Source organism: Argiope bruennichi, chromosome 4 (assembly GCF_947563725.1).
Source record: "Argiope bruennichi chromosome 4, qqArgBrue1.1, whole genome shotgun sequence".
NCBI lineage: Eukaryota > Metazoa > Arthropoda > Arachnida > Araneae > Araneidae > Argiope > Argiope bruennichi.
This window is the reverse complement of record NC_079154.1, coordinates 52,211,559-52,221,472: the sequence shown is the minus strand read 5'-3', so window position 1 is coordinate 52,221,472 and position 9,914 is coordinate 52,211,559. Positions and strand designations below refer to the sequence as shown.

Here is a 9,914-nt window from a genome sequence, read left to right as displayed (position 1 = left end):
AGAGAGAATCGAGTTACCTTGCGATTCTTCCTATTTGAAGAGGATGGGGTTTGACTCTAGAAATGCACTCTTAATTTCCTTTCTCTCGAAGCATCAGTGGTTCAGTTTTAGAATGCTCGCCTGCCACGCGGGCGGCCCGGCTTCGATTCCCGGCCGATGCAGCGTTTGGTTTTAGATCTCGCAGATGCTCAGTTGAAGAGATAATCGAGTTACCTTGCGGTTCTTCCTATTTGAAGAGGATGGGGAATGACTCTGGAAATACACTCTTAATTTAAGTTCTCTCGAAGCATCGGTGGTTCAGTGGTAGAATGCTCGCCTGCCACGCGGGCGGCCCATGTTCGATTCCCGGCCGATGCATTTTAGATCTCGCAGATGCTCAGTTGAAGAGAGAATCGAGTTACTTTGCGGTTCTTCCTATTTGAAGAGGATGGGGTTTGACTCTAGAAATGCACTCTTAATTTCCTTTCTCTCGAAGCATCGGTGCTTCAGTGGTAGAATGCTCGCCTGCCACGCGGGCGGCCCGGGTTCGATTCCCGGCCGATGCAACGTTTCATTTTAGATCTCGCAGATGCTCAGTTGAAGAGAGAATCGAGTTACCTTGCGGTTCTTCCTATTTGAAGAGGATGGGGTTTGACTCTAGAAATGCACTCTTAATTTCCTTTCTCTCGAAGCATCGGTGGTTCAGTGGTAGAATGCTCGCCTGCCACGCGGGCTGCCCGCGTTCGATTCCCGGCCGATGCAGCGTTTGATTTTAGATCTCGCATGCTCAGTTGAAGAGAGAATCGAGTTACCTTGCGGTTCTTCCTATTTGAAGAGGATGGGGTTTGACTCTAGAAATGCACTCTTAATTTCCTTTCTCTCGAAGCATCGGTGGTTCAGTGGTAGAATGCTCGCCTGCCACGCGGGCGGCCCGGGTTCGATTCCCGGCCGATGCATTTTAGATCTCGCAGATGCTCAGTTGAAGAGAGAATCGAGTTACTTTGCGGTTCTTCCTATTTGAAGAGGATGGGGTTTAACTCTAGAAATGCACTCTTAATTTCCTTTCTCTCGAAGCATCGGTGGTTCAGTGGTAGAATGCTCGCCTGCCACGCGGGCGGCCCGGGTTCGATTCCCGGCCGTTGCAACGTTTCATTTTAGATCTCGCAGATGCTCAGTTGAAGAGAGAATCGAGTTACCTTGCGGTTCTTCCTATTTGAAGAGGATGGGGTTTGACTCTAGAAATGCACTCTTAATTTCCTTTCTCTCGAAGCATCGGTGGTTCAGTGGTAGAATGCTCGCCTGCCACGCGGGCTGCCCGCGTTCGATTCCCGGCCGATGCAGCGTTTGATTTTAGATCTCGCATGCTCAGTTGAAGAGATAATCGAGTTACCTTGCGGTTCTTCCTATTTGAAGAGGATGGGGAATGACTCTGGAAATACACTCTTAATTTAAGTTCTCTCGAAGCATCGGTGGTTCAGTGGTAGAATGCTCGCCTGCCACGCGGGCGGCCCGGGTTCGATTCCCGGCCGATGCAACGTTTCACTTTAGATCTCGCAGATGCTCAGTTGAAGAGAGAATCGAGTTACCTTGCGGTTCTTCCTATTTGAAGAGGATGGGGTTTGACTCTAGAAATGCACTCTTAATTTCCTTTCTCTCGAAGCATCGGTGGTTCAGTGGTAGAATGCTCGCCTGCCACGCGGGCGGCCCGGGTTCGATTCCCGGCCGATGCATTTTAGATCTCGCAGATGCTCAGTTGAAGAGAGAATCGAGTTACTTTGTGGTTCTTCCTATTTGAAGAGGATGGGGTTTAACTCTAGAAATGCACTCTTAATTTCCTTTCTCTCGAAGCATCGGTGGTTCAGTGGTAGAATGCTCGCCTGCCACGCGGGCGGCCCGGGTTCGATTCCCGGCCGATGCAACGTTTCATTTTAGATCTCGCAGATGCTCAGTTGAAGAGAGAATCGAGTTACCTTGCGGTTCTTCCTATTTGAAGAGGATGGGGTTTGACTCTAGAAATGCACTCTTAATTTCCTTTCTCTCGAAGCATCGGTGGTTCAGTGGTAGAATGCTCGCCTGCCACGCGGGCGGCCCGGGTTCGATTCCCGGCCGATGCAACGTTTCATTTTAGATCTCGCAGATGCTCAGTTGAAGAGAGAATCGAGTTACCTTGCGGTTCTTCCTATTTGAAGAGGATGGGGTTTGACTCTAGAAATGCATTCTTAATTTCCTTTCTCTCGAAGCATCGGTGGTTCAGTGGTAGAATGCTCGCCTGCCACGCGGGCGGCCTGGGTTCGATTCCCGGCCGATGCAGCGTTTGATTTTAGATCTCGCATGCTCAGTTGAAGAGATAATCGAGTTACCTTGCGGTTCTTCCTATTTGAAGAGGATGGGGAATGACTCTGGAAATACACTCTTAATTTAAGTTCTCTCGAAGCATCGGTGGTTCAGTGGTAGAATGCTCGCCTGCCACGCGGGCGGCCCGGGTTCGATTCCCGGCCGATGCAGCGTTTGGTTTTAGATCTCGCAGATGCTCAGTTGAAGAGATAATCGAGTTACCTTGCGGTTCTTCCTATTTGAAGAGGATGGGGAATGACTCTGGAAATACACTCTTAATTTAAGTTCTCTCGAAGCATCGGTGGTTCAGTGGTAGAATGCTCGCCTGCCACGCGGGCGGCCCGGGTTCGATTCCCGGCCGATGCAACGTTTCATTTTAGATCTCGCAGATGCTCAGTTGAAGAGAGAATCGAGTTACCTTGCGGTTCTTCCTATTTGAAGAGGATGGGGTTTGACTCTAGAAATGCACTCTTAATTTCCTTTCTCTCGAAGCATCGGTGGTTCAGTGGTAGAATGCTCGCCTGCCACGCGGGCGGCCCGGGTTCGATTCCCGGCCGATGCAACGTTTCATTTTAGATCTCGCAGATGCTCAGTTGAAGAGAGAATCGAGTTACCTTGCGGTTCTTCCTATTTGAAGAGGATGGGGTTTGACTCTAGAAATGCACTCTTAATTTCCTTTCTCTCGAAGCATCGGTGGTTCAGTGGTAGAATGCTCGCCTGCCACGCGGGCTGCCCGCGTTCGATTCCCGGCCGATGCAGCGTTTGATTTTAGATCTCGCATGCTCAGTTGAAGAGATAATCGAGTTACCTTGCGGTTCTTCCTATTTGAAGAGGATGGGGAATGACTCTGGAAATACACTCTTAATTTAAGTTCTCTCGAAGCATCGGTGGTTCAGTGGTAGAATGCTCGCCTGCCACGCGGGCGGCCCGGGTTCGATTCCCGGCCGATGCAACGTTTCATTTTAGATCTCGCAGATGCTCAGTTGAAGAGAGAATCGAGTTACCTTGCGGTTCTTCCTATTTGAAGAGGATGGGGTTTGACTCTAGAAATGCACTCTTAATTTCCTTTCTCTCGAAGCATCGGTGGTTCAGTGGTAGAATGCTCGCCTGCCACGCGGGCGGCCCGGGTTCGATTCCCGGAAGATGCAACGTTTCATTTTAGATCTCGCAGATGCTCAGTTGAAGAGAGAATCGAGTTACCTTGCGTTTCTTCCTATTTGAAGAGGATGGGGTTTGACTCTAGAAATGCACTCTTAATTTAATTTCTCTCGAAGCATCGGTGGTTCAGTGGTAGAATGCTCGCCTGCCACGCGGGCGGCCCGGGTTCGATTCCCGGCCGATGCAACGTTTCATTTTAGATCTCGCAGATGCTCAGTTGAAGAGAGAATCGAGTTACCTTGCGTTTCTTCCTATTTGAAGAGGATGGGGTTTAACTCTAGAAATGCACTCTTAATTTCCATTCTCTCGAAGCATCGGTGGTTCAGTGGTAGAATGCTCGCCTGCCACGCGGGCGGCCCGGGTTCGATTCCCGGCCGATGCATTTTAGATCTCGCAGATGCTCAGTTGAAGAGAGAATCGAGTTACTTTGCGGTTCTTCCTATTTGAAGAGGATGGGGTTTAACTCTAGAAATGCACTCTTAATTTCCTTTCTCTCGAAGCATCGGTGGTTCAGTGGTAGAATGCTCGCCTGCCACGCGGGCGGCCCGGGTTCGATTCCCGGCCGATGCAACGTTTCATTTTAGATCTCGCAGATGCTCAGTTGAAGAGAGAATCGAGTTACCTTGCGGTTCTTCCTATTTGAAGAGGATGGGGTTTGACTCTAGAAATGCATTCTTAATTTCCTTTCTCTCGAAGCATCGGTGGTTCAGTGGTAGAATGCTCGCCTGCCACGCGGGCTGCCCGCGTTCGATTCCCGGCCGATGCAGCGTTTGATTTTAGATCTCGCATGCTCAGTTGAAGAGATAATCGAGTTACCTTGCGGTTCTTCCTATTTGAAGAGGATGGGGAATGACTCTGGAAATACACTCTTAATTTAAGTTCTCTCGAAGCATCGGTGGTTCAGTGGTAGAATGCTCGCCTGCCACGCGGGCGGCCCGGGTTCGATTCCCGGCCGATGCAACGTTTCATTTTAGATCTCGCAGATGCTCAGTTGAAGAGAGAATCGAGTTACCTTGCGGTTCTTCCTATTTGAAGAGGATGGGGTTTGACTCTAGAAATGCACTCTTAATTTCCTTTCTCTCGAAGCATCGGTGGTTCAGTGGTAGAATGCTCGCCTGCCACGCGGGCGGCCTGGGTTCGATTCCCGGCCGATGCAGCGTTTGATTTTAGATCTCGCATGCTCAGTTGAAGAGATAATCGAGTTACCTTGCGGTTCTTCCTATTTGAAGAGGATGGGGAATGACTCTGGAAATACACTCTTAATTTAAGTTCTCTCGAAGCATCGGTGGTTCAGTGGTAGAATGCTCGCCTGCCACGCGGGCGGCCCGGGTTCGATTCCCGGCCGATGCAACGCTTCATTTTAGATCTCGCAGATGCTCAGTTGAAGAGAGAATCGAGTTACCTTGCGGTTCTTCCTATTTGAAGAGGATGGGGTTTGACTCTAGAAATGCACTCTTAATTTCCTTTCTCTCGAAGCATCAGTGGTTCAGTGGTAGAATGCTCGCCTGCCACGCGGGCGGCCCGGGTTCGATTAGCGGCCGATGCAGCGTTTGGTTTCAGATCTCGCAGATGCTCAGTTGAAGAGATAATCGAGTTACCTTGCGGTTCTTCCTATTTGAAGAGGATGGGGAATGACTCTGGAAATACACTCTTAATTTAAGTTCTCTCGAAGCATCGGTGGTTCAGTGGTAGAATGCTCGCCTGCCACGCGGGCGGCCCGGGTTCGATTCCCGGCCGATGCATTTTAGATCTCGCAGATGCTCAGTTGAAGAGAGAATCGAGTTACTTTGCGGTTCTTCCTATTTGAAGAGGATGGGGTTTGACTCTAGAAATGCACTCTTAATTTCCTTTCTCTCGAAGCATCGGTGCTTCAGTGGTAGAATGCTCGCCTGCCACGCGGGCGGCCCGGGTTCGATTCCCGGCCGATGCAACGTTTCATTTTAGATCTCGCAGATGCTCAGTTGAAGAGAGAATCGAGTTACCTTGCGGTTTTTCCTATTTGAAGAGGATGGGGTTTGACTCTAGAAATGCACTCTTAATTTCCTTTCTCTCGAAGCATCGGTGGTTCAGTGGTAGAATGCTCGCCTGCCACGCGGGCTGCCCGCGTTCGATTCCCGGCCGATGCAGCGTTTGATTTTAGATCTCGCATGCTCAGTTGAAGAGATAATCGAGTTACCTTGCGGTTCTTCCTATTTGAAGAGGATGGGGAATGACTCTGGAAATACACTCTTAATTTAAGTTCTCTCGAAGCATCGGTGGTTCAGTGGTAAAATGCTCGCCTGCCACGCGGGCGGCCCGGGTTCGATTCCCGGCCGATGCAACGTTTCATTTTAGATCTCGCAGATGCTCAGTTGAAGAGAGAATCGAGTTACCTTGCGGTTCTTCCTATTTGAAGAGGATGGGGTTTGACTCTAGAAATGCACTCTTAATTTCCTTTCTCTCGAAGCATCGGTGGTTCAGTGGTAGAATGCTCGCCTGCCACGCGGGCGGCCCGGGTTCGATTCCCGGCCGATGCATTTTAGATCTCGCAGATGCTCAGTTGAAGAGAGAATCGAGTTACTTTGCGGTTCTTCCTATTTGAAGAGGATGGGGTTTAACTCTAGAAATGCACTCTTAATTTCCTTTCTCTCGAAGCATCGGTGGTTCAGTGGTAGAATGCTCGCCTGCCACGCGGGCGGCCCGGGTTCGATTCCCGGCCGATGCAACGTTTCATTTCAGATCTCGCAGATGCTCAGTTGAAGAGAGAATCGAGTTACCTTGCGGTTCTTCCTATTTGAAGAGGATGGGGTTTGACTCTAGAAATGCACTCTTAATTTCCTTTCTCTCGAAGCATCGGTGGTTCAGTGGTAGAATGCTCGCCTGCCACGCGGGCTGCCCGCGTTCGATTCCCGGCCGATGCAGCGTTTGATTTTAGATCTCGCATGCTCAGTTGAAGAGATAATCGAGTTACCTTGCGGTTCTTCCTATTTGAAGAGGATGGGGAATGACTCTGGAAATACACTCTTAATTTAAGTTCTCTCGAAGCATCGGTGGTTCAGTGGTAGAATGCTCGCCTGCCACGCGGGCGGCCCGGGTTCGATTCCCGGCCGATGCAACGTTTCATTTTAGATCTCGCAGATGCTCAGTTGAAGAGAGAATCGAGTTACCTTGCGGTTCTTCCTATTTGAAGAGGATGGGGTTTGACTCTAGAAATGCACTCTTAATTTCCTTTCTCTCGAAGCATCGGTGGTTCAGTGGTAGAATGCTCGCCTGCCACGCGGGCGGCCCGGGTTCGATTCCCGGCCGATGCATTTTAGATCTCGCAGATGCTCAGTTGAAGAGAGAATCGAGTTACTTTGCGGTTCTTCCTATTTGAAGAGGATGGGGTTTAACTCTAGAAATGCACTCTTAATTTCCTTTCTATCGAAGCATCGGTGGTTCAGTGGTAGAATGCTCGCCTGCCACGCGGGCGGCCCGGGTTCGATTCCCGGCCGATGCAACGTTTCATTTTAGATCTCGCAGATGCTCAGTTGAAGAGAGAATCGAGTTACCTTGCGGTTCTTCCTATTTGAAGAGGATGGGGTTTGACTCTAGAAATGCACTCTTAATTTCCTTTCTCTCGAAGCATCGGTGGTTCAGTGGTAGAATGCTCGCCTGCCACGCGGGCGGCCCGGGTTCGATTCCCGGCCGATGCAACGTTTCATTTTAGATCTCGCAGATGCTCAGTTGAAGAGAGAATCGAGTTACCTTGCGGTTCTTCCTATTTGAAGAGGATGGGGTTTGACTCTAGAAATGCACTCTTAATTTCCTTTCTCTCGAAGCATCGGTGGTTCAGTGGTAGAATGCTCGCCTGCCACGCGGGCTGCCGGCGTTCGATTCCCGGCCGATGCAGCGTTTGATTTTAGATCTCGCATGCTCAGTTGAAGAGATAATCGAGTTACCTTGCGGTTCTTCCTATTTGAAGAGGATGGGGAATGACTCTGGAAATACACTCTTAATTTAAGTTCTCTCGAAGCATCGGTGGTTCAGTGGTAGAATGCTCGCCTGCCACGCGGGCGGCCCGGGTTCGATTCCCGGCCGATGCAACGTTTCATTTTAGATCTCGCAGATGCTCAGTTGAAGAGAGAATCGAGTTACCTTGCGGTTCTTCCTATTTGAAGAGGATGGGGTTTGACTCTAGAAATGCACTCTTAATTTCTTTCTCTCGAAGCATCGGTGGCTCAGTGGTAGAATGCTCGCCTGCCACGCGGGCGGGCCGGGTTCGATTCCCGGCCGATGCAGCGTTTGATTTTAGATCTCGCATGCTCAGTTGAAGAGATAATCGAGTTACCTTGTGGTTCTTCCTATTTGAAGAGGATGGGGAATGACCCTGGAAATACACTCTTAATTTAAGTTCTCTCGAAGCATCGGTGGTTCAGTGGTAGAATGCTCGCCTGCCACGCGGGCGGCCCGGGTTCGATTCCCGGCCGATGCAACGTTTCATTTTAGATCTCGCAGATGCTCAGTTGAAGAGAGAATCGAGTTACCTTGCGTTTCTTCCTATTTGAAGAGGATGGGGTTTGACTCTAGAAATGCACTCTTAATTTCCTTTCTCTCGAAGCATCGGTGGTTCAGTGGTAGAATGCTCGCCTGCCACGCGGGCGGCCCGGGTTCGATTCCCGGCCGATGCAACGTTTCATTTTAGATCTCGCAGATGCTCAGTTGAAGAGAGAATCGAGTTACCTTGCGGTTCTTCCTATTTGAAGAGGATGGGGTTTGACTCTAGAAATGCACTCTTAATTTCCTTTCTCTCGAAGCATCGGTGCTTCAGTGGTAGAATGCTCGCCTGCCACGCGGGCGGCCCGGGTTCGATTAGCGGCCGCTGCAGCGTTTGGTTTTAGATCTCGCAGATGCTCAGTTGAAGAGATAATCGAGTTACCTTGCGGTTCTTCCTATTTGAAGAGGATGGGGTTTAACTCTAGAAATGCACTCTTAATTTCCTTTCTCTCGAAGCATCGGTGTTTCAGTGGTAGAATGCTCGCCTGCCACGCGGGCGGCCCGGGTTCGATTCCCGGCCGATGCATTTTAGATCTCGCAGATGCTCAGTTGAAGAGAGAATCGAGTTACTTTGCGGTTCTTCCTATTTGAAGAGGATGGGGTTTAACTCTAGAAATGCACTCTTAATTTCCTTTCTCTCGAAGCATCGGTGGTTCAGTGGTAGAATGCTCGCCTGCCACGCGGGCGGCCCGGGTTCGATTCCCGGCCGATGCAACGTTTCATTTTAGATCTCGCAGATGCTCAGTTGAAGAGAGAATCGAGTTACCTTGCGGTTCTTCCTATTTGAAGAGGATGGGGTTTGACTCTAGAAATGCACTCTTAATTTCCTTTCTCTCGAAGCATCGGTGGTTCAGTGGTAGAATGCTCGCCTGCCACGCGGGCTGCCCGCGTTCGATTCCCGGCCGATGCAGCGTTTGATTTTAGATCTCGCATGCTCAGTTGAAGAGATAATCGAGTTACCTTGCGGTTCTTCCTATTTGAAGAGGATGGGGAATGACTCTGGAAATACACTCTTAATTTAAGTTCTCTCGAAGAATCGGTGGTTCAGAGGTAGAATGCTCGCCTGCCACGCGGGTGGCCCGGGTTCGATTCCCGGCCGATGCAACGTTTCATTTTAGATCTCGCAGATGCTCAGTTGAAGAGAGAATCGAGTTACCTTGCGTTTCTTCCTATTTGAAGAGGATGGGGTTTGACTCTAGAAATGCACTCTTAATTTCCTTTCTCTCGAAGCATCGGTGGTTCAGTGGTAGAATGCTCGCCTGCCACGCGGGCGGCCCGGGTTCGATTCCCGGCCGATGCAACGTTTCATTTTAGATCTCGCAGATGCTCAGTTGAAGAGAGAATCGAGTTACCTTGCGGTTCTTCCTATTTGAAGAGGATGGGGTTTGACTCTAGAAATGCACTCTTAATTTCCTTTCTCTCGAAGCATCGGTGCTTCAGTGGTAGAATGCTCGCCTGCCACGCGGGCGGCCCGGGTTCGATTAGCGGCCGATGCAGCGTTTGGTTTTAGATCTCGCAGATGCTCAGTTGAAGAGATAATCGAGTTACCTTGCGGTTCTTCCTATTTGAAGAGGATGGGGTTTAACTCTAGAAATGCACTCTTAATTTCCTTTCTCTCGAAGCATCGGTGGTTCAGTGGTAGAATGCTCGCCTGCCACGCGGGCGGCCCGGGTTCGATTCCCGGCCGATGCATTTTAGATCTCGCAGATGCTCAGTTGAAGAGAGAATCGAGTTACTTTGCGGTTCTTCCTATTTGAAGAGGATGGGGTTTAACTCTAGAAATGCACTCTTAATTTCCTTTCTCTCGAAGCATCGGTGGTTCAGTGGTAGAATGCTCGCCTGCCACGCGGGCGGCCCGGGTTCGATTCCCGGCCGATGCAACGTTTCATTTTAGATCTCGCAGATGCTCAGTTGAAGAGAGAATCGAG

At 50.0% G+C, this 9,914-nt stretch overlaps 1 protein-coding gene and 47 non-coding genes across 48 annotated transcripts in view; all 48 read left to right on the top strand.

Annotated features, from left to right (window-relative positions):
- Positions 1-9,914, top strand: part of LOC129966581 (TNF receptor-associated factor 4-like) — a 357,557-nt gene that overhangs the window by 85,968 nt on the left and 261,675 nt on the right. The window lies entirely within an intron of this gene.
- Positions 287-357, top strand: Trnag-gcc (transfer RNA glycine (anticodon GCC)). The gene has a single exon. It is a non-coding gene; the product is annotated as a tRNA-Gly (tRNA).
- On the top strand, positions 475-545 carry Trnag-gcc (transfer RNA glycine (anticodon GCC)). Its single transcript has one exon. It is a non-coding gene; the product is annotated as a tRNA-Gly (tRNA).
- On the top strand, positions 671-741 carry Trnag-gcc (transfer RNA glycine (anticodon GCC)). The gene has a single exon. It is a non-coding gene; the product is annotated as a tRNA-Gly (tRNA).
- On the top strand, positions 865-935 carry Trnag-gcc (transfer RNA glycine (anticodon GCC)). Its single transcript has one exon. It is a non-coding gene; the product is annotated as a tRNA-Gly (tRNA).
- Positions 1,053-1,123, top strand: Trnag-gcc (transfer RNA glycine (anticodon GCC)). The gene has a single exon. It is a non-coding gene; the product is annotated as a tRNA-Gly (tRNA).
- Positions 1,249-1,319, top strand: Trnag-gcc (transfer RNA glycine (anticodon GCC)). Its single transcript has one exon. It is a non-coding gene; the product is annotated as a tRNA-Gly (tRNA).
- Trnag-gcc (transfer RNA glycine (anticodon GCC)) lies at positions 1,443-1,513 on the top strand. The gene has a single exon. It is a non-coding gene; the product is annotated as a tRNA-Gly (tRNA).
- Positions 1,639-1,709, top strand: Trnag-gcc (transfer RNA glycine (anticodon GCC)). The gene has a single exon. It is a non-coding gene; the product is annotated as a tRNA-Gly (tRNA).
- On the top strand, positions 1,827-1,897 carry Trnag-gcc (transfer RNA glycine (anticodon GCC)). Its single transcript has one exon. It is a non-coding gene; the product is annotated as a tRNA-Gly (tRNA).
- On the top strand, positions 2,023-2,093 carry Trnag-gcc (transfer RNA glycine (anticodon GCC)). The gene has a single exon. It is a non-coding gene; the product is annotated as a tRNA-Gly (tRNA).
- On the top strand, positions 2,219-2,289 carry Trnag-gcc (transfer RNA glycine (anticodon GCC)). Its single transcript has one exon. It is a non-coding gene; the product is annotated as a tRNA-Gly (tRNA).
- Positions 2,413-2,483, top strand: Trnag-gcc (transfer RNA glycine (anticodon GCC)). Its single transcript has one exon. It is a non-coding gene; the product is annotated as a tRNA-Gly (tRNA).
- On the top strand, positions 2,609-2,679 carry Trnag-gcc (transfer RNA glycine (anticodon GCC)). The gene has a single exon. It is a non-coding gene; the product is annotated as a tRNA-Gly (tRNA).
- Positions 2,805-2,875, top strand: Trnag-gcc (transfer RNA glycine (anticodon GCC)). Its single transcript has one exon. It is a non-coding gene; the product is annotated as a tRNA-Gly (tRNA).
- On the top strand, positions 3,001-3,071 carry Trnag-gcc (transfer RNA glycine (anticodon GCC)). The gene has a single exon. It is a non-coding gene; the product is annotated as a tRNA-Gly (tRNA).
- On the top strand, positions 3,195-3,265 carry Trnag-gcc (transfer RNA glycine (anticodon GCC)). Its single transcript has one exon. It is a non-coding gene; the product is annotated as a tRNA-Gly (tRNA).
- On the top strand, positions 3,391-3,461 carry Trnag-gcc (transfer RNA glycine (anticodon GCC)). The gene has a single exon. It is a non-coding gene; the product is annotated as a tRNA-Gly (tRNA).
- Positions 3,587-3,657, top strand: Trnag-gcc (transfer RNA glycine (anticodon GCC)). Its single transcript has one exon. It is a non-coding gene; the product is annotated as a tRNA-Gly (tRNA).
- On the top strand, positions 3,783-3,853 carry Trnag-gcc (transfer RNA glycine (anticodon GCC)). Its single transcript has one exon. It is a non-coding gene; the product is annotated as a tRNA-Gly (tRNA).
- Positions 3,971-4,041, top strand: Trnag-gcc (transfer RNA glycine (anticodon GCC)). Its single transcript has one exon. It is a non-coding gene; the product is annotated as a tRNA-Gly (tRNA).
- Trnag-gcc (transfer RNA glycine (anticodon GCC)) lies at positions 4,167-4,237 on the top strand. Its single transcript has one exon. It is a non-coding gene; the product is annotated as a tRNA-Gly (tRNA).
- Positions 4,361-4,431, top strand: Trnag-gcc (transfer RNA glycine (anticodon GCC)). Its single transcript has one exon. It is a non-coding gene; the product is annotated as a tRNA-Gly (tRNA).
- Trnag-gcc (transfer RNA glycine (anticodon GCC)) lies at positions 4,557-4,627 on the top strand. Its single transcript has one exon. It is a non-coding gene; the product is annotated as a tRNA-Gly (tRNA).
- Trnag-gcc (transfer RNA glycine (anticodon GCC)) lies at positions 4,751-4,821 on the top strand. Its single transcript has one exon. It is a non-coding gene; the product is annotated as a tRNA-Gly (tRNA).
- Positions 5,143-5,213, top strand: Trnag-gcc (transfer RNA glycine (anticodon GCC)). The gene has a single exon. It is a non-coding gene; the product is annotated as a tRNA-Gly (tRNA).
- Trnag-gcc (transfer RNA glycine (anticodon GCC)) lies at positions 5,331-5,401 on the top strand. The gene has a single exon. It is a non-coding gene; the product is annotated as a tRNA-Gly (tRNA).
- Positions 5,527-5,597, top strand: Trnag-gcc (transfer RNA glycine (anticodon GCC)). Its single transcript has one exon. It is a non-coding gene; the product is annotated as a tRNA-Gly (tRNA).
- On the top strand, positions 5,721-5,791 carry Trnag-gcc (transfer RNA glycine (anticodon GCC)). Its single transcript has one exon. It is a non-coding gene; the product is annotated as a tRNA-Gly (tRNA).
- On the top strand, positions 5,917-5,987 carry Trnag-gcc (transfer RNA glycine (anticodon GCC)). Its single transcript has one exon. It is a non-coding gene; the product is annotated as a tRNA-Gly (tRNA).
- On the top strand, positions 6,105-6,175 carry Trnag-gcc (transfer RNA glycine (anticodon GCC)). Its single transcript has one exon. It is a non-coding gene; the product is annotated as a tRNA-Gly (tRNA).
- On the top strand, positions 6,301-6,371 carry Trnag-gcc (transfer RNA glycine (anticodon GCC)). Its single transcript has one exon. It is a non-coding gene; the product is annotated as a tRNA-Gly (tRNA).
- Positions 6,495-6,565, top strand: Trnag-gcc (transfer RNA glycine (anticodon GCC)). The gene has a single exon. It is a non-coding gene; the product is annotated as a tRNA-Gly (tRNA).
- Trnag-gcc (transfer RNA glycine (anticodon GCC)) lies at positions 6,691-6,761 on the top strand. The gene has a single exon. It is a non-coding gene; the product is annotated as a tRNA-Gly (tRNA).
- Positions 6,879-6,949, top strand: Trnag-gcc (transfer RNA glycine (anticodon GCC)). The gene has a single exon. It is a non-coding gene; the product is annotated as a tRNA-Gly (tRNA).
- On the top strand, positions 7,075-7,145 carry Trnag-gcc (transfer RNA glycine (anticodon GCC)). The gene has a single exon. It is a non-coding gene; the product is annotated as a tRNA-Gly (tRNA).
- Positions 7,271-7,341, top strand: Trnag-gcc (transfer RNA glycine (anticodon GCC)). Its single transcript has one exon. It is a non-coding gene; the product is annotated as a tRNA-Gly (tRNA).
- Trnag-gcc (transfer RNA glycine (anticodon GCC)) lies at positions 7,465-7,535 on the top strand. The gene has a single exon. It is a non-coding gene; the product is annotated as a tRNA-Gly (tRNA).
- Trnag-gcc (transfer RNA glycine (anticodon GCC)) lies at positions 7,660-7,730 on the top strand. Its single transcript has one exon. It is a non-coding gene; the product is annotated as a tRNA-Gly (tRNA).
- On the top strand, positions 7,854-7,924 carry Trnag-gcc (transfer RNA glycine (anticodon GCC)). The gene has a single exon. It is a non-coding gene; the product is annotated as a tRNA-Gly (tRNA).
- Positions 8,050-8,120, top strand: Trnag-gcc (transfer RNA glycine (anticodon GCC)). The gene has a single exon. It is a non-coding gene; the product is annotated as a tRNA-Gly (tRNA).
- Positions 8,442-8,512, top strand: Trnag-gcc (transfer RNA glycine (anticodon GCC)). The gene has a single exon. It is a non-coding gene; the product is annotated as a tRNA-Gly (tRNA).
- On the top strand, positions 8,630-8,700 carry Trnag-gcc (transfer RNA glycine (anticodon GCC)). Its single transcript has one exon. It is a non-coding gene; the product is annotated as a tRNA-Gly (tRNA).
- On the top strand, positions 8,826-8,896 carry Trnag-gcc (transfer RNA glycine (anticodon GCC)). Its single transcript has one exon. It is a non-coding gene; the product is annotated as a tRNA-Gly (tRNA).
- Positions 9,020-9,090, top strand: Trnag-gcc (transfer RNA glycine (anticodon GCC)). Its single transcript has one exon. It is a non-coding gene; the product is annotated as a tRNA-Gly (tRNA).
- Trnag-gcc (transfer RNA glycine (anticodon GCC)) lies at positions 9,216-9,286 on the top strand. The gene has a single exon. It is a non-coding gene; the product is annotated as a tRNA-Gly (tRNA).
- On the top strand, positions 9,608-9,678 carry Trnag-gcc (transfer RNA glycine (anticodon GCC)). The gene has a single exon. It is a non-coding gene; the product is annotated as a tRNA-Gly (tRNA).
- Positions 9,796-9,866, top strand: Trnag-gcc (transfer RNA glycine (anticodon GCC)). The gene has a single exon. It is a non-coding gene; the product is annotated as a tRNA-Gly (tRNA).